The 19,549-nt window shown below is 33.4% G+C and overlaps 1 protein-coding gene and 1 pseudogene across 12 annotated transcripts in view; one reads left to right on the forward strand and one right to left on the reverse strand.

Annotated features, from left to right (window-relative positions):
- The window catches only part of ARID2 (AT-rich interaction domain 2), a 215,691-nt gene that overhangs the window by 151,388 nt on the left and 44,754 nt on the right, over nt 1-19,549 (reverse strand). The gene's annotated exons all lie outside the window — the stretch shown is intronic.
- On the forward strand, nt 8,093-8,216 carry LOC113923321 (annotated as a pseudogene).

A 19,549-nucleotide genomic window follows, 5' to 3' on the forward strand; every position in this document is an offset into this window, starting at 1 on the left:
CCTATCCCAATACCATCTCCTTTGTGGCTTAAGATACTTTTGCAGAACAGTCAGCAGCTCTATTAAGCAATCTGAGAATTACTGGCTTAACAATAGAACATTTTAAGTTGATTAATGACATATATTATTATATAATGAATCAGAACAAATAGCAACAAAGGTGAATAGGCATGTAGTGCTGAAAAGCAATAAACATATCCATATTAACCTTTCTATATCTAAGAATTAAAATTCTGTGAGGCAGGAAAAAGCTACTGTGAGAAAGTGGCTGATCTAATTCAGTAATTCTCAATTCAGGGTGATACCATGCCAGAGACAGTCTGGAAAAGTGTGGGACCATTTTGTCATTATGACTATGTAAGCATTACTGGTAATTATGAGGCAGGAGCCAGGAATGCTATACGTACTACAAGGCACAAAGATTTGTAACATCCCAAATACCAATAGTGTTTCCACTGAGAAACACCTATCTAATTCCACTATAAAAATAAACATTAAGAATTTCCAATAAATTGGGAAATTCCCAATGAACATTTGACTCATGAATATCCTTTCTTAACAAAAGAAATGGGGACTCAAGAGTCCAGAGGCCCTGCCTCCAGTGGAAATAAAAATCTTAGCATAACTGAATCATACCATCTAGAAAATGACTATACATTCTTTTATGCAAAGTTTAACAAGATGATGCTTCCTAGAAGTATCTTTCCAATCCATCCAAAAAAAAGCAAAGCAAAGCAAGGCAAAGCAAACCATGGTAGGAAGGGAGGGAGGGAAAGAAGGACGGAGGGAAGGGGGAGGGGGAGGGGAGGAAGGGGAGGGGAAGGTGGAAAGGGGAGGGGAAGGTGGAAAGGGGAGGGGAAGGTGGAAAGGGGAGGGGAGGGGGAGGGAGGGAGGAAGGAAGGGAGGAAATAAAACACCCCATAAAAAATGAAGGGAGGAAGAGATGTGTATGCTAGCAACTGCAGGAAGAACTTAAAATACTTTTTCCATTAGGAAGAACATTATTTGAAGCTGAAATTTTGCCACAACTAGTTAATAAGTAAGCACTGGAGGCCAGCCAAGGAATTATTATGACATTTCTATCAGAAGCTTCACACTTATTTCCAAGCAATTGATTACAAGTAAAGTTATCAAATAAAACTCATTTATAAATTGACCGCTTTTTACAGTGGCAAAGAATTGTGTCTTTGACTTCAAAATGATTAGATTTTTATATGTATAATTCTTGAGTTTGAAGGACAAACGTATTTACCATATGCTATTCTAAACCTGTTTGTTACTCAAGTGAGTATGTACTTTAATCTTTTAAAAACATTTTGAATATATAGAAAAATAGTATCAATTACTGATTATTTTGCCTCAAAGTAGGGAAAAAATAACTAAATCCAAATATATCCTTGTAAGTAGTTATGAACTATGAAAAAAATTTACTGGAGAACTGTTAAATCATTAGAAAGATTGTATTCTGTTGAAAAACTGAGTACACATTGTCATACAGTCATAATAGTAAATCAATTCACAATTTCTCAAAATTAGAGTAGTGTTTGATAAAAGAAACCACTAAAATGAACATATGCAAAATTTTTAAAAAATTTGAGAGAGGGAGATCAGAGCAAGTGAGAGAGAACATGAGTGGAGCGGGGAAGGGCTGAGGGAAAGGGAGAAGCAGACTCCCCTACTGATCAGGGAGCCCGATGTGGGGCTCAATCCCAGGACTCCGGGATCATGACTTGAGCTGAAGGCAGATGCTTAACCAACTGAGCCACCCAGGTGCCCCCATATGCAACTTTTTACTATTACTATTTTATACATTAGACTTCTTTCAAATAAGATAATGAAAGGATATATTAAACTGGAAATTACAGATTATTATTTAATCAGAAAATGTTATTTAACTGCTGTCAAAACACTTGAGGGTGCGACTTTTTGTTTTTTTAAGAAATGCAAGATCTGAAATGGGTATTTTTACTTCCAGAAATGGTTAACACAGGCCATTTAAGACCCATGCTCCTACGGAGAACCAGAAAAGCTGAAAAATATGAATATTCATTTTTTTTGTTGCCCAATAGCATCAGTGAATGAGAAAGCAGTAAAGACTTATTGGACCAAGATCCTAGATTTCTAATTCCTGTCATAAGCAACTACCAAAAAATTCTGGAGAAAAACAATATAATTTCAGGTCTCAAATTATGTCTATAATTGGTTTTCAAGTACAATCCAGTATACAATCAACAGACAACAAGAAAAATCAGGAGACAACAGACAAAAGAACCAATCAAAACAAAAGTGAGTAAAAACACAGTCAACTGAGCTTCATATATTGGGACTATTCAAATACAGACAGTATTTTAAAAAACCTGTACTTGCTTATCACATGTAAGAGTACTGAAAACCAAAGACAAAAGGAATTATTAAAGGCAGTCAGAAGACAAATAAGACAGATTATACTTGAAGGAGCAAGATAAGAAATACATTCAAGTACCCACTAGAAGCAACAGAAAACAAAGGTAATGGAATTATATTTTCACTGTGCTCTAAGAAAATAAATACAAATTCAAAATTCAACATCCAGAGAATAAATCACCCAAAAATCAAAACATTAACTGATAACCTCTTTTGCAATGTCTGTCTTATTCATTGCTTCACAACAAGTATGGTGGTTGGCACATGGTAGTGTATAATGTTAACTCAGCTATATTTAATTCTTCCAGTCAGTGATTTCTCCTCTCTGTATTATTTCCACCAAAGTTTATATCCTATTGATACTCTGTAGTAACAATGGGGAAGAGCAGTAACATTCTGAACACACAGTAGGTATTCAATAAATGTCTGCTGAGTACAGAAATCAGGTTTTAAATTTATTTTCTAGATTTAAAAAATCTCCATTTCTCTAGTTTTTCCTCATATGGTCTATTATACAAACTTGGATTCTTTTAGATTCATTCCAAACTCCCCTACAGCATTTTAGTTCTCCCCAAATGAGATACTATACCAACCCTGGGGTATCTAAATTTAACCTATCCACAACCAAAAGATAAAACTACTGAGAAATTCTGTTATTTTTATATTACATTGAATATAAGTCCTATATAGAAAGCCATAAATACTTCTATAGACAGAATATCTTCAGACAGTATAATCCGCTGCCTGAGAATAAATACACAATTAGAAACAAAGTATTGTATTTCTTTTGTTTTATACTTTATTTGAGGCTGACTAGGTAATAATGACCCATTTCTAATTAAATCAGTGATTATTTGATATTATTACAATAGTTCACATTTTCTAGTATATTTTGAGCTTTGATTGTCTATTATTGTTATCTTTATGCTTTTAAAATCAAGATACAAAATGATAAAGCAACAAAATATTAGCTATAGAAACACAATAACAATGTTCTTCTACAACCAGTTACAGGCATCATTCTTTTTTCTTTCTTAAGATCACCCGGCTAGTGATTAACTGGCTAGTAAATGTGGCTAGTACAAATGACCCTGCTGGTCATTTGATAAAATATTCTCAATTTGATGTTAGCATTTCTTTGCCACCTCTCCAGTTCTAATCTCCTTTTTAACAAAGAGTAAATACCTAGGGAATGGGCTCATTGTTGCCTTTTTACTCTACTGATTTTTAAAGTGCTCTTGTTTTCCTGGTAGGTGTTACTATTTAATGTGACAATGTATTATTTACACTTTTAATACAGTTACTTAAGTAATAAGGGATCTAACTTAAAGAAAAATATTAAGGAAGTAAGAGTAGAGGTGACAGAATAAAGCAGACACTAAATCTTCCACAATAACAAAATCCTCCAATTTTCACTGGTCACATGCCATCAGAATAAAGAATATACTTTCAAAGTCTCTTCATTCTAGGTGTGGCCATGTGCCTAAATTCTGGACAATTTAAGATCTAAATAAAGTTACCTATGGCAGCTTCCAGGAACCTTCCTTAAACACAGCAGGCATTCACCCTCTCAGCCAACCTTTTTTTCATTCCTTTCTCCTTCCTGCTGGCTAGAATACAGATGATAACTGAAACTAAAGACGCTATCTAGGTTTGTAAGGTGACCTTGGCAATGTAGGCTATGCATGGAAGAGTAATGAGATAAAAACAGCTTGGATCCCTGAGTACTTCGTTTAACAGAGCTACCATACAGCCCTTTTGCACCTACTTTCAGACTTGTAGGTGATGGCAAAATAGACTTCTATATTGGTTAAGTCACTGTTGTTTGAGGGAGAGGGTCTCTGTTGTTTGAATCCAATTCTAACCCTAACTGCAAAATATGGAATATGAGAGATATTGTCAAAATGGTATGTAAATGATTCAAGTAGGAACAATGAACTAAGGCACTGGAATGGATCACTGTCAGTCCCTGGAATTTATCAAGTGATCCACTAGCTCTTAGCAGTTTGACAGGGATGGCAATTTTGTACATATATATCATAAATTTGAAATGTAAAATTATTATTTCCACAGAAATCCTATTACACTCCATGTTCTTAAATGTTGAACACATGTTACAGTGACAACATTTGGTTCATCTTGACTATATTCAGTGTTTAAATTTATTATTTTTGGTTAAATTTGTACCTTTTTCATTATATCTGTTGCATTTCATTACCCCGTATTATAAAATTAAATGGTCATCTGAAAAATCCTACACTGAAGTATAAAAATGTTGATGAAAACAGTACCAAACCCCACCACAGAGATTAAGATAATGAATGTCATTAGGGAATGACTTTAATGATAGAAAATATGAATACTGTTGAGATAAATAAATCTTTAAGTATGATGATTTCACACACATCAGAAAAGAAAAAATGTAAAACATAAGGTACAATAATTTTTAAACATTAGATCATATTTAACTGACTATCCATATGTCCCTAGAGCCCACTGTGTGGTCCGTAGCGACACTTTAACAAATAGTGAAATAAAGCCGCTGAAGCCTTAGTCATTTTCAAATCAAACAGTGACCTCTTTGTAAACTAATTTCACCAGCACAACTCTCCACCCCCAATCCTTTCCAGATGGAAATTGGCAGACTTTGTCTAAAAAACCGAGGAGAAACCAAGATTAAAGAGGCAACCTTTGAAGTTATACTCCTCACCGGAGAAACAAGCATAATTTACTGAACTGCCAAGAAGTTTTTAAACTAAGCACATAATATTTGCCTCTTAACAAATATTGTGATATAGAGAAAAACCAGAAGAAACTATGGGCAAAAATCTTATCAAATGACACTATATAGTGGCATATAATATCAGTGACATAGGATTTGGAAAAGCAACTACTACCCCATATGCATATCTGTAGATATATTAGAGTTTAACAAAACTATTGATGCACAAAGTATGAATCAATTTAGCATACACAGAGAACTGTATATGAAAGAGAAATGCACAAATTTCAATTCTATTTGTTACTGAAAACCCAAGCTACAGAATAAAATTTCTTTATTTAGTAAGCTGAAAACAGTTTTAACATAATACTATGTTCAAGTGTATCAAGGAGGCTTCACATGAATTCAATTCCAAAATCTGCTTTCTTTCATAGGATCAATTAGAAACTAACAATATGTCTTTAAAAATTATTAATAAGGTAAAATTCACATAACATAAATGTGAACATTTTTATGTATACAATTCAGGGGTATTTAGAACATTCTTAATGCAGTGCATTCACCTGTATCTAGTTCCAAAATATTTTCATCACCCCAAAAAGAAACCCCGTACCAGTTAAATAAGTCACTCGTATTTCTGTCTTACCCCTGCCCCAGGCAACCACTAATAGGTTTTCTATCCCTATGGATTTGCCCATTCTCCATACTTCATTTAAACAGAATCACATAATGGGTAACATTTTCTAGCTTCTTTTATTTTTATTTTTTTAAAGATTTTATTTATTTATTTGACAGACACAGCGAGAGCAGGAACACAAGCAGGGGCAGTGGGAGAGGGAGGAGCAGGCTTCCCACTGAGCAGGGAGCCCAATGTGGGACTCGATCCCAGGACCCTGGGATCATGACGTGAGCCGAAGGCAGACGCTTAACGACTGAGCCACCCAGGCGCCCTCTAGCTTCTTTTACTTAGCATAATGTTTTCAAGGTTCATCCATGTTATCAATACATTCCTTTTTTATGGTCAAATAATATTCCATTATATGGTTACATTTTGTTTATCTATTAGTCAGTTGATAGACATTGGGTTTTTCCCATCTTCTGCCTTCCCACTTCCAAATAGTGCTGCTATGAATATTCATGAGCAAATTGTTTGAATACTTTGTTTTCAATTCTTTTCCCAACCTAGGAGAGGGATTGCTGGGTCCTAGGATAATTCTATGTTTAACTGTCAAAAGGAACTGCCAAACTTTTTCTACAGTGATTGAACAATATGCTTCTTGAGCTCAAATCACTGTTGAAGAAAACAGTGAAAAGAGTAAATCTGATCAGTCGTGACCACTCAGCATACATCACGTTAGTGTTGTTGTAATAAAATGGCAATGAATAAAGACTTCACTTTTCTACACTTAAACGTAATCTAGCTGTCAAGGGAAAATACATAATATTTTGAAATGGTTACAAATCATTTAAATTTCATAATATTCCTAACTGTAAAATCATTTCTATGGTTTTATACATTGTTCAAGTATCATACCTTGGGTGACAGATTTAATATTTTGAAATGTCTAAGGCTGATATACCATGATTTTTAATGCTGAGGTAAGTTAAAGATGTCTTAAGAAGTCCCAATATTATGCAAGGAACTTTAAAAGACAGCTAAAGTTAGTGCCGGGTCTGTAGTAATCCAGCACAAATCTTATTCTAAGAAAATGATTCAGTTTAGGCACCTGGGTTTTCTGAATAGTAAAATAATGATGATGAGGTCATAATCAAAGATAACCAAACACACATGAAAATAAACCACCATGAGTGCTACACAGCATAAACAATAACCAATTCATCAGACATAAAATATAAAATAAACATGTAGAGAAAATTTAAAGAAATAAAATGTGGTGTCAAAAAATTGAGCAAGCAACAAGAAACTATAATAATCGTGTCTAAAACATGCCATCAGAATTCTCAAAGGATAAGATAAATAATACAGTAAAAAGAGATTTGGAAAGATAATGGCTACAAATTTTCTAGAGCTGATGAAAGACCCAAAAGATACAAGAAGAAAACACACACCCAGCAAAATAAATAAAAACAAATGCACACCAAGTACATTGTAATAAAACTCCATAAACCCAAAGAAAAAGAGAAAATGCAGATCACTGACAAGGGAATGGCATTAGATTGAAATAGACTCATCACCAGTAACTACAGGCAGGAGAAAGTGAAATGGTATCACCAAAGTTGTATTAGAAAATTATCAGTCATAGAAACACATGCCCTCAGCAAAACTACCTTTCAACATGGATTAAAAAAAGGATTTTCAGACAGACAAAAAGTTTATCACCAAAAGACCTACGCTAAAGGAAATGCTAATGGATATACCTCAAGAAGGAAAACAATGCTAGAAGAAATGTCTTAGAAGGCCAAATCATGGTGAATAAACTGGTAAACCAGCAAGCAAATAGAAAAACATTCAAATGCTCAAATATAAAATAAACAAGGACCTCTAGGTGATGGTTATACTTGAAATATTATATAGACTTTAAATACTATATATTGAGTTGTATACTCATGCTTTGTGTACTGTTTGTGAAATGTTTATTGACAAATGTTTGCTCATATAATTAAATACTCCCCCCAAATCCCCACTGTTCATATAAAATAATGAAAATACCTTCTTTTAAAAAGAGTAGACCTGTCCAAGAATAACAGCATTAAGATCCAAAAAAAAGTGAAGCCAGAATCAAAGATCTGAACAGGGATAATCAGAGTGAAAGTATGTTAAGGTCCTTTTATTGTTCAAGAGCCAAGGAAGTTATAACTTAAGACTCTGCTAATACATATGGTAACATTTCCAGAGAAGCGTCTATAAATAACAGAAATACTGTACAATTTCTAGCCAGCTGTTTATAAATGGAATAAAAAACAAATAAAACATAATTTTTTAAGTCATATAGAAAAAGCAGGAAAAGCTTTGCGCAGTGGCAGTATCGTAGCCAATGAGGTTTATCCGAGGCGCGATTATTGCTAATTGAAAAAGCAGGAAAAATAAACAATTTAAAGGTAGTTAAAAAAATTCCAAATATACCAGTAATCACAAATAATAAAAATGATTATTAATGAATTCAAGAGTTTACAGCCAGATAATAAAACTGAATTAAAAATCAAAATAGATATTATTTATGATACCAAATTCTTAGGTATAGACAAAGGTTCAAAGGTTATACCAGTTATATTCTAACTGTATAAACTGGGAGTTGCTATATCAGAAGAGACTAATAGGTTTAAAGCAAACAATATTACTTGGTTTAAGGAGGGTCACTATATAATGATAAGAAGTTCAACTTACTAGAAAGATATGATAATCCTAAAACTGATACACACTAATAAAATAACCTCAAAATATATAAAGCAAAAGTTGTCAGAATTTACAAATATACAAACACAGAGAAAATTACAAATCTACCACTGCAGCTAGTGAGATTTCAACACATTTATTTTTGATAGCTCAGACAGACAAAAAAAAAATAAAGATCTAGAGGAGTAAAACCATTAGCAAGCTTAATCGAATATTAGAGAATATACATTCTTCTCAAGCACGTGGGGAATATTTATAAAACCTGACCACATACTAAGCCCTAAAGTCTTAACATAAATAAAAAATTAGGATCACACAGACCACAATCTTTGACAACAGTGCAATTATATTAGAACAAAAAATAATTATTGGCCCAGTGCAAGGGCTATAGCCTGAAATCCCATGTCCTAACTTAAATATGATCTAAAATGCACCAGTCTTCCACTGGGCAAACAAAAAATTAACCTTACACCACCACTCCCAGGGGGTCAATCTGAGGAGGGAACAATGGTGTTCAACTTGGATTATAAAACGGTCATGTTGTCAACTAATATTTTACACATGAGGAAAGTGAAACTTAAAATAGTGAGTTGTAGAGCCAGGATTTGAATCCAGGTTATCTACTGAACCCATAAACTTATCCACTATTGTGAACTTTGTGGTAGGCATTTAATAACTGTTTTTTGAATAAATGAATAACAGGTTATCAGGCTTGTTTGAATATAGGACCAGTAGAATTGATTGAGAGCAAATGAACATAGGAGTTACATTTTTGATGGGTGTTACTCTTGAGTTTGTAAAATGGAAAATTCCTTTTATCATAGTCCTTTGTTATTTATTTTTAACTTTTTTAATTTTTTTAAGATTTTATTTATTTATTTATCAGAGAAAGAGAGAGCACAAGCAGGGGGAGCGACAGGCAGACAGAGAAGCAATGCAGGACTCGATCCCAGGACCCTGGGATCATGACCTGAGACGAAGGCAGACACCCAACCGACTGAGCCACCCAGGCATCCCACATAGTCCTTTTTAAAAAGGGAACTACTTCAGGGCACCTGGGTGGCTCAGTCGTTAAGCGTCTGCCTTTGGCTTAGGTCATGATCCCAGGGTTCTGGGATCGAGTCCCACATTGGGCTCCCTGCTCAGTGGGAGGCCTGCTTCTCCCTCTCCCACTCCCCCTGCTTGTGTTCCTGCTGTCGCTATCTCTCTCTCTGTCAAATAAATAAATAAAATCTTAAAAAAAAGGGGGGGGAACTACTTCAAGATAGATGACTCTCCATCCAAACTCTATCATGACTTAACCATCAGATGCTGGGAAACCTTCAGTTTGTAGAATACAAAAGAAAAGAAATTTCCTTGAAACCTTTCAGTATGTGAGTATTGTAAGCACTCATACTCTAAAGAAAAAGAATAAAGAGAAGTTTCTAATAAAAAAATTAATGTGTTTCCTCTATATGTATTTTCTTGAAACTTTTTAAAGAAGTACTAAAGTTAGTTGATTGTTCCTGATAACACAGAAGAAGACGAGGAGAGGAGAAAAGAATTACGTAAAAGCATGAATTCTGATATTTGGCCAATAGCAGTATTGTAACAGGGAAATTTCAGTAAGATGCGATGCATGGCATGATTCAGTATTGTCTTCTTTCCAGGTATTACTGGAAAGAAAATTCTAGGCATTAATACCTCCATTAGAGATTTATCTGTAGTCAATGCCTGATTCTCAGGAGTGCTATTAATGATACCATTCTAAACAATAAATATAGGTTTTGTACAATAACTCCAAAGTTATTCTTTCCTCTTTCTACAAACGTCAAGGAACTATTATGGAAACTATTGTTGATTTTCTAAGGAATATAAAATGTCTCTGAAGCTTGTCTCTCTCTCTCTCTCACAAATAAATAAATTAAATAAATGGGGTGCCTGGGTGGCTCAGTCAGTTAAGCACCAATTCTTGACTTCACCTCAGGTCATGATCTCAGGGTCCTGAGATTGAGCCCTACATCAGTCTCTGCACTCAGCATGGAGTCTGTTTGTCCCTCTCTCTCTGCTCCTCCCCCCACTCACTCTCTCGTAAATAAATAAATAAATAAAATATTTAAAAAACAAATGTCTGAGGCTGATGAGACTTTTCTTCCAAAAGGAACCATAATGATACACTGTTCACATTCTTATGCATTAATAATCAAGCGAGCAAATATTAGCTTTAAGAAAAGTTTAAACAAAGCCAAACATATTTAACCTCAAATGGCTGATCATAAAATAGCTTTATTGACTTATAAAACTGAATAAACTCAAGCATTAAAATATAGTATAAGGGGACTTGGTGCTCCATTTTATAGCTCTTAAGAAGAGAAAAATTTTTACATAAAAAATATATATAAGAATGTTCTAATTATTGTTCAACTCCTAAGGACTATAATCCTTTTTCTTAATCAATGATAGTTAATTTCCTAATCAAACTCTAGTTCATTTCCCTGGCACTTATTTGTGTATGTGTGTGTCTATAGAAGTAATCATTACCAATTATTTGGAAGGCTTATATTACCCAGAAAGACAATGCAGAGAGAAAAAAACTCAGAAATTTTTATATAGCTTATCTCCTGAAAGATTCCATAAATTCCTCTATTAAAATACAGACATTTGGGGGCAGTAAGAATACAATGCTTAAATATAAGTATGGGTTATGAAGAAATCAAACCTAGATTTCAATACCAATGGCCACTTATTAGATATATGAAATGACATATATAATTTAATTTGTCTCATCCTCAGTTTCTTTATATGTAAAACAGATAGTAGCTACCTAACAGTATTGTCGTAAAGGAGACTGCATACTGAGCTAAACACATGGTGCTAGGCAAATAATAGGTAGTAGCTGGTAATATTATGTTAATGTTCTCAATGGTATCTAATAAAGTAATGTCTTAGAACAGTAAAAAGATTATTTACCACAATAAGGTGATATTTATTCCCAGGATGCAGCTGTGGTTCAATATTCACAATTCAATCAATGTCATATACTACATCAACAAAAGAAAGTATAAAAATCATTATAATCATCTCAATAGATGCAGAAAAAGCATTTGACAAAATTTAACATTCATTCATGATAAAAACTAGCAACAAAATGGGATTAAGGAAACATACCTCAACATAATAAAGGCCACATACAAAAAACCCAGAGCTAACATCATCCTCAATGGTAAAAAAAATTGAGAGCTTTTCCTCTAAGGTCAAGAATAAGACAAAGATGTCCACTCTTGCCACTTTTATTCAACACAGTACTGGCAGTCCTAGCCATAGCAATCAGGTAAGAAAAAGAAATAAGAGGCATCCATATTAGCAAGAGTTAAACGGTCACTATTTGCAGAAGACATGATACTATAGATAAAAAACCTTAAAGATTCTACCAGAAACTACTAGAACTGATAAATGAATTCAGGAAATGGCAGGTTACAAAATTAATACCCAGAAATCGGTAGTGTTTCTATAAACTAACAACAAAGTTGTAGAAAGAGAAATTACAAAAACACCATTTACAACTGCACCAAAAAGAAAAAATACCTAGGAATAAATTTAACCAAAGAGGTGAAAGACCTGTACTCTGAAAACTATAAAAGACTGATGAAGTAAATTAAAGATGACACAAATGGAAAGATATTCCATGCTCATGGATTTTGAGCTCATGCTCAAGAATTACTACTGTCAAAACGTCTGTATTACCCAAAGCAATCTACAGAGTCAATGCGATCCCTACAAAAATACCCACAGCATTTTTTACAAAACTAGAACAAATAATACTAAAATCTTTATGGAACTACAGAAGACCCCGAATAGCCAAAGCAGTCCTAAGAAAGAACTAAAATTGGAGGTATCATAATTCTGGATTTCAAGGTACACTACAAAGCTATAGTAAACAAGAGTATGGTACTAGCATAAAAAAAAACACACAGATCAATGGGACTCAATAGAAGCCCCAGAAATAAACCCACATTTATATGTCAATTAATCGATGACAAAGGAAGCAAGAATACACAGTGGGGGAAAAGACAATCTTTTCAAAAAATGATGCTGGGAAAACTGGACAGTTACATGTAAAAGAATGAAACTGGACTACTTTCTAATACTGTACACAAAAATAAACTCAAAATGGATTAAAGGTCTAAACATGGAACTAAAACCATAAAAATCCCAGAAGAGAACACAGGCGGTAATTTCTCTGACATCAACCATAACAACATTTTTCTAGGTATGTCTCCTAAGGCAAAAGCAAAAATAAAATATTGGGACTGCATCAAAATAGAAGCTTTTGCACAGCAAAGGAAACAAAAAGACAACTTAATGGGAGAAGATATTTGCAAATGATATATCTGACAAGAGGTTAATATCCAAAATATATAAAGAACTTATACAACAACTCAAAACCAAAAAAACAATCTGATAAAAAGAAAATGGGCAGAGGACCCGAATAGACATTCTTCCAAAGAAGACATATAGATGACAATAGACCATGAAAAGGTGTCTAACATCAGTAACCATCAGAGAAATGCAAAATAAAACCACAATGAGATACACCTTACACCTGTCAGAATGGCTAAAATCAAGAAGACAAGAAACAAGTGTTAGCAAAGATGAAGAGAAAAGGGAACCCTTGTGCACTGTTGATAGAAATGTAATGAAATATCCAGGAATGTTAGTGTAGCCACTATGGAAAAAACAGTCTGGAGGCTCCTCGAAAACAAAAAAAGAAATACTAATATGATCTAATAATTCCACTATTGGGTATTTACCCAGGGAAAATGAAAACAGTAATTTGAAAAGATATACAGCATCCCTATGTTTACTGCAGCATTATTTACAATAGCCAAGACATGGAAGCAACCCAAGTGTTCATCAATAGATGAATAAGGATGTGGTATGGAATATTATTCACCCATAAAAAAGGATGAGACCATGCCATTTGAGACAGCATGGATGGACCTAGACGGTATTAAGTGAAATAAGTCAGAAAGACAAATACAGTATGACTCCACTCATAAATGGAATCTTTTAAAAAAAAAAAGAATAAACAAAGAAAAAGCAGAATCAGAACTATACATACAGAGAACAAACTGATAGTTGCCAGAGGGGAAGGAGGTGACAGGTTGGGTAAAATGGGTGAAGAGGAGAGATACAGGCCTCCAGTTATGGAAAGTTTAAGTCATAGGAATTATAAGCTCAGCATAAGGAATACAGTCGATATCATAACAGAGGTGTAATGGGACAGATGGTAGCCACACTTGTGGTGAACATAGCATAATGCATAAAAACTTGCAAATGCAAATCACTAAGTTGTACAATTGAAATTAAAGTAACATGTGTCAACTATACTCCAATCAATCAATCAATCACTTAGGGAAGAAAAAAATGTTAAAAATCAAGCCACATATTCTCTCTAAAGTTTCAAGGTTTTTTGTTTTTTTTTTAAAGATTTTATTTATTTATTTGACAGGGAGAGATAGTGAGAGAAGGAACACAAGCAAGGGCAGCGGGAGAGGGAGAAGCAGGCTTCCTGCCGAGCAGGGAGCCCAATGTGGGGCTCGATCTCAGGACCCTGGGATCATGACCTGAGCCGAAAGTAGATGCTTAACGACTGAGCCACCCAGGTGCCCCTAAAGTTTCAAGTTTATAAATGCTTGCTCAGATCAGAAAAGCAAGGTGTATAGAAATAAATTCTAATAGGCAGGGTAGAGAAACAAGAATAGAAAACTTTGGAGTAAGTTAAACCTTATTTCAAATTCTAGCTTTTTAATCCCTTAAAGTGATGTGACCTTGGGTACACAGGTAAAAGGGGATAATAATCTATACCTATTCTATTCTATTCTATGATTATTCTGAAGCCTAATCAGGGTAATACATACTAAAAGCCAAGCTTATATTACATCTATTCATTTAAAAAATTTGCAATCTAAAGAGAAAAAAAGGGAACTTCAGGCAGCTTGAAAATTTTTAAAACTAAGATTGGCAGAAGTATTATAGCAATGATATTATAATTACATTAATGTGAATACAATGTGGATCAGGAATCAAAGGTATACAAAGATGACTCTTCTACAATTATAAGTTCTTAAACTTAGTACATTTTAAAAAAAATTAAGTTTAAACTGCTCAACAAGAAACAGTGCTAGGAGTACTCTTGAGTATTTCAGAGTGCTGTAAGGATTAAATGAGACAATATATTTTTTAAAATCATGTGCTAAACTCTTACGCACTATACAAATTAAAAGCATTACTATCTTCTTTTGGAAAGACTGAGAAGTACTACCATTGCTAATATCACTTATACTTGACAGTAATTATATCTTCCATATTTTATAGGGCAATATTGATTTCAAACATTAAATCACGCTGTCATACTACATCAGACTATGTATTCCAAGATTTGGTTTAAAGAGTATGGTCACCACACTTACACAGATTAATCAACACCTTTTCCATTCTATGCAGCTTTCTGAAGGATTCTTTACTTCAGGCTAGATTCTTATTTTAAGTAACCAAAAGGATCAAATTAACTTGTGTATTACCTTTATTTTTCATTGGTGATGAACTAGAAATAGAAAAGGTATTTTTCACAGAGCAAAAAATATGTATAGTACCTATTTATAAATATGAATTATATAATAATACATAGTTATAAAGGGTTATAATTGTACATCCTTTATGGTGACTCAGAATTTGACAGTATTCCTCCACAGAGCTATGTGATATCAGGCATTCAATGTTTTTTGAAATAGTTTTTATTTTCACAGCCCTCTCTATATTATAATCATATGTTATATATTAACATCCATTATCTCAATGGATCTTCATATTAAGATGATATTTCTATTTTAATGATAATAAAATAGAAGCCCCAACTACTAGTAATCTGCCTAAGTAAGGTTTTTCCCACTAATCCAAGGCCCTTGAACACAGGTTCTCTGAATCACAGATTATCGTTGTTTGCTATCACATAAATTAGCAGGTATGATCATGTTCCCTATGAAACATGGCAAAGAGGCAGTTTCCTATGCCTCTGACAAAGAATTCAATTCTAACTGAATCCTCTCACTTAGTACAATTGATGATGATGATGATGACACTAGTTACCAATTATGAAACACTTGCTATGAGGTAGGTATTACTAAAACCATTTTAGTTAGAAAACAAAGACAAAAGTTAAATAATTTGCCTGAGGTCAAAACTAGTTAAGTGACAGAATCAGGGCTTAAACTTGTTTTAACTTTAGAGCAGACTACTGCTCTTATTTCTACAATTGACTGCCTTCATATCATCTTCCATTACCTCCATTCTGGGAGAAGAAATAAAGAAAACCAGAAGGCAGGCTTAAAAGCCTGAGAGACTTACAGGAAATTCTCTGGTTAGAATGTTTTCCCTTCTTATGTCCACTACAAATTTCAGCTGTTTACTCTTAATTAGGTAATCTACTGTAATGGAAAGATCTAGGCTTCAAGTACCAGCTTCTTAAATAACTAGTTGTATGGTATGAGGCAAGTCACAACCTTTTCAAGCCACAGTTTCCCCACCTAAAAAAGGAATGAAATTATAGATAACACTGACTTATGGGGATTAAGTAACATTTGTGTGTAAACTAGCTGTCTAAAGAACATTAAGAGTTTAAATAACTTTTCCTTCCTATGTAATTCACTTTTGAAAGAATCAAGAATGTTACAATCACAAACAAAACCATTAAACACAAATATATACAAAAATAATATTAAAATAGAATGGATAACATTTCATTTTCTTGCAAAATAGCAAAAAAGGTTAATATTAGTAACTATCAATTCAGTATTTAAACTCATCAATATAATTTCTAATGCTACTAAGTTCTTTCTATGTCACATTAACAACCTATGTTCTTCATTAAAGAATTAATGTAGCATATACCAAACTCCTTTAATTTCATAATTTCAATTTATAGCTAGTCATCTTTTTAAAACTACTCTCTCTTTTTTTTTTGTAACTTACTAGCATCCTCCTTTCATCCTCATTTTTTTTCCTTTAATTCTCTACAACTTCTATGTTAATACTTTTTACATCTCCCCTCCACTGGTCATTTAATAATAATGAGGAAGCAAGCAGGGTTTCATCTTATTATTAGAGTAGTACTTCCAAAACTGGTCCACAAAATATTTGCTCCTCAAGATCTTAATAGAAATTCTACCAAAAAGGATTCCATGGTAGACTAACTTTCTGATATTGGGTTAGTTTTCTTTAGCTTAGAGCATTTAATATGCTAATATGCATAGCTTTTCTCAGATTCACAAATCCTTCTGGAAATCCCCACCCTCGAAAACCAAGCATATCTTGTAGGGCAATTTGTGAAATGCTGTGCTGGGAAATTCAAGGCCAAAAGGAGGTGAATCATTAAATCTGCAGAGATCACCTCCATTTTTAAATCCTGAAAACCAGAATTACGAATCAAGTATAAAGCACTTCTAAGAAAAATGAGCTTTTAACAGCTGAAGCAGAGGTATCTTATCTTGTCTGAAAATATATCCATTAATCTTCTGTACTTGGTATTTAAATGGAAGGCTAGCAAATACTGATAATGTAAACTTTTTCAAATTTTAATGAACATTTTATACTTTAAAGGTTTTTTATTGGGCAAAATATTCAATTTTGATAAAATGTAAGACGTGAGAGCTATCCTTACTTTAAAAAAAAAAATTCCAGAGAAAATTCAAGGTAAAGCAAATTTCAACTATATGAATTTTATTATTTCATGTGTGTTCATCATGAAATCAAAGCCACCTCAAATAAAACATTCTCACCTAGGAGTGGAAGAATTTGTGTACTCAAGTTTAAAAGCTCCAAGAAAAGTCATGCAGACATTTAGGGGCTAAACATACTCACCCCTAAATTTTACACCCCTTTATTTCAGTGTTATGCCAAGAAGTATCTTTTCTATATACCTTCAGATAAGCACGAATTTATAAGTACATGTCTTTTTTACATGTTACAAGTATATCTGCCTAAAAAAAGTGCCTTTCCCATATACCAACAAGTTAAGTCCCTGCATAGTGGTACAAGTTACAATCAAGAAGACATTTCTTTTTAAGTTTTAATATGTTGAAAATATTCAGAAAGTTAAAATGTAAAATACTGAAAATAATTTGGTAAATTTAAAGTTAAGGATTAAACATAAAAGCATGGGACAAAAATGTATGCCTAAATTTGAAATTCTATTAATCACATTTTTGTTATGTGCTATACTGACACTTTGTCTTCTCTGAAACTAGCATATTACATTTAACTTAACTTCAGAATTAATCCAATAAGTACATAATTACTTACAGATTGTATGTGTGTGTATATATATACATTTTGAAATGGGAGATTTAAATCTATATATTTATATATAGATTTATACATAAATCTATATTTATATATATAGATTTAAATATATATATATTAAAATCTCCCATTTCAAAAGTAAAATTTATGAAATATATAATCCAATATATAATGGCACTATCCTGGCAGATTAGTATCTTTTGTTAGGTCTTCTATTACAATTTTGCAGGTGGTTTTTCATGTTTGATCAAGTGCAGTGGTATACTAATTAGTTCTTTGTAGGAATATTCAACACTTCTCTATAGGAGTGACTCTCCACTAGGGCTGATTTTGCCCTATAAGGTACATCTGGCAATGCAGAGACATTTTTGGTTGTCATAACAGAGCTGGGGTGTTACTGGCATCTAGTAGGTAGAGTCCAGGGATGTTACTACACATCCAACAATGCACAGGACAGCCCTGCAAACAAACAATTATCCAGCCCAAAATGTTAACAGTGCCAAGATTGAGAAACCCTGCTCTGTATAGCAAAGTAGTGTGTCCATTCTTAAAAGGAACCATGGTTAGTTACATCATTATACAAAAAGTACTCTATTAAAGACCTATTACTCTTCTATTCAAGGTTGTTGTACTAAAGAACGTAACCAAATTATGAACATTTAAAGCACAATACCTGAAATAACTTGAGCTAATGAAGGTGTTTGTGATATTAGGAATCTTCAAAAGTTAGCCACCAATCTTCCTGTCCATACTGTGCTAGTGATTTTGCATGAAGCTTATTCTCTAATAAAATTCTTCAGGAATAGTGGATGGGAGCAACAATCCCTGAGTTTTCTGTGTCAATAAAGATCTTTCACACTTCAGAGTAATTTTGCTAAAAATAAATCCACATCACCCCTTGACTCACATTTTCTTTCCTTGAGTATCTTAAATATGTTACTCTATTTTCTTCTGGAATAAAGCATTACTGCTAAAAAGTCTGATGACAATATGCACCTTGGTTTATAGCAGCATTATCTACAATAGCCAAACTATGGAAACAGCCCAAATGTCCATCAATTGATGTATGGATAAAGATGTTGTATATATAAACAATGAAATATTACTCAGCCATAAGAATGAAGTTTTGCCATTCCCAACGACAAGGAAGGAGCTAGGGAGAAATATGCTAAGCAAAATCAGTCTTAGAAAAACAAAGACCATATGATTTCACTCATATGTGGAATTTAAGAAATCAAACAAGCATGGGGGAAAAAAGAGTGAAAGAGGCAAACCAAGAAAGAGACTCTTAATTATAGAGCACAAACTGATGGTTACCAGAGGGGAGAGGGGTAGGAGGATGGGGGAAACAGGTAATGATTAAGGATTGCACGAGTTGTGATGAGTACCGGGTGATATATGGAAATGCTGAATCACTCAAACACCTAAAACTAATATTACACTGTACTTTAACTGGAATTTAAATAAAAAACCAAGATAAATTAGAAAAATAAGTTTTGCTAACAGACAAAAAAGTCTGATGACAATCTTTCTTTTTTAGTCTTTATGCCTGGTGCCCATAGGTTAATTTTTTTTCTTTAAAGTTCATTGATTTTACCAGCATTTATATCAGTCGTCATTGTTCTGGGTCAATATTCTTGGGTATACAGTGTATCCTTTCAATATGCAGTTTCAAAGGAAAACTTTTTTTCATTTCAGGACCTTTTTTGCATTATAGCTTTTAGTATTTC

This window comes from Zalophus californianus, chromosome 9 (assembly GCF_009762305.2).
Source record: "Zalophus californianus isolate mZalCal1 chromosome 9, mZalCal1.pri.v2, whole genome shotgun sequence".
Lineage (NCBI taxonomy): Eukaryota > Metazoa > Chordata > Mammalia > Carnivora > Otariidae > Zalophus > Zalophus californianus.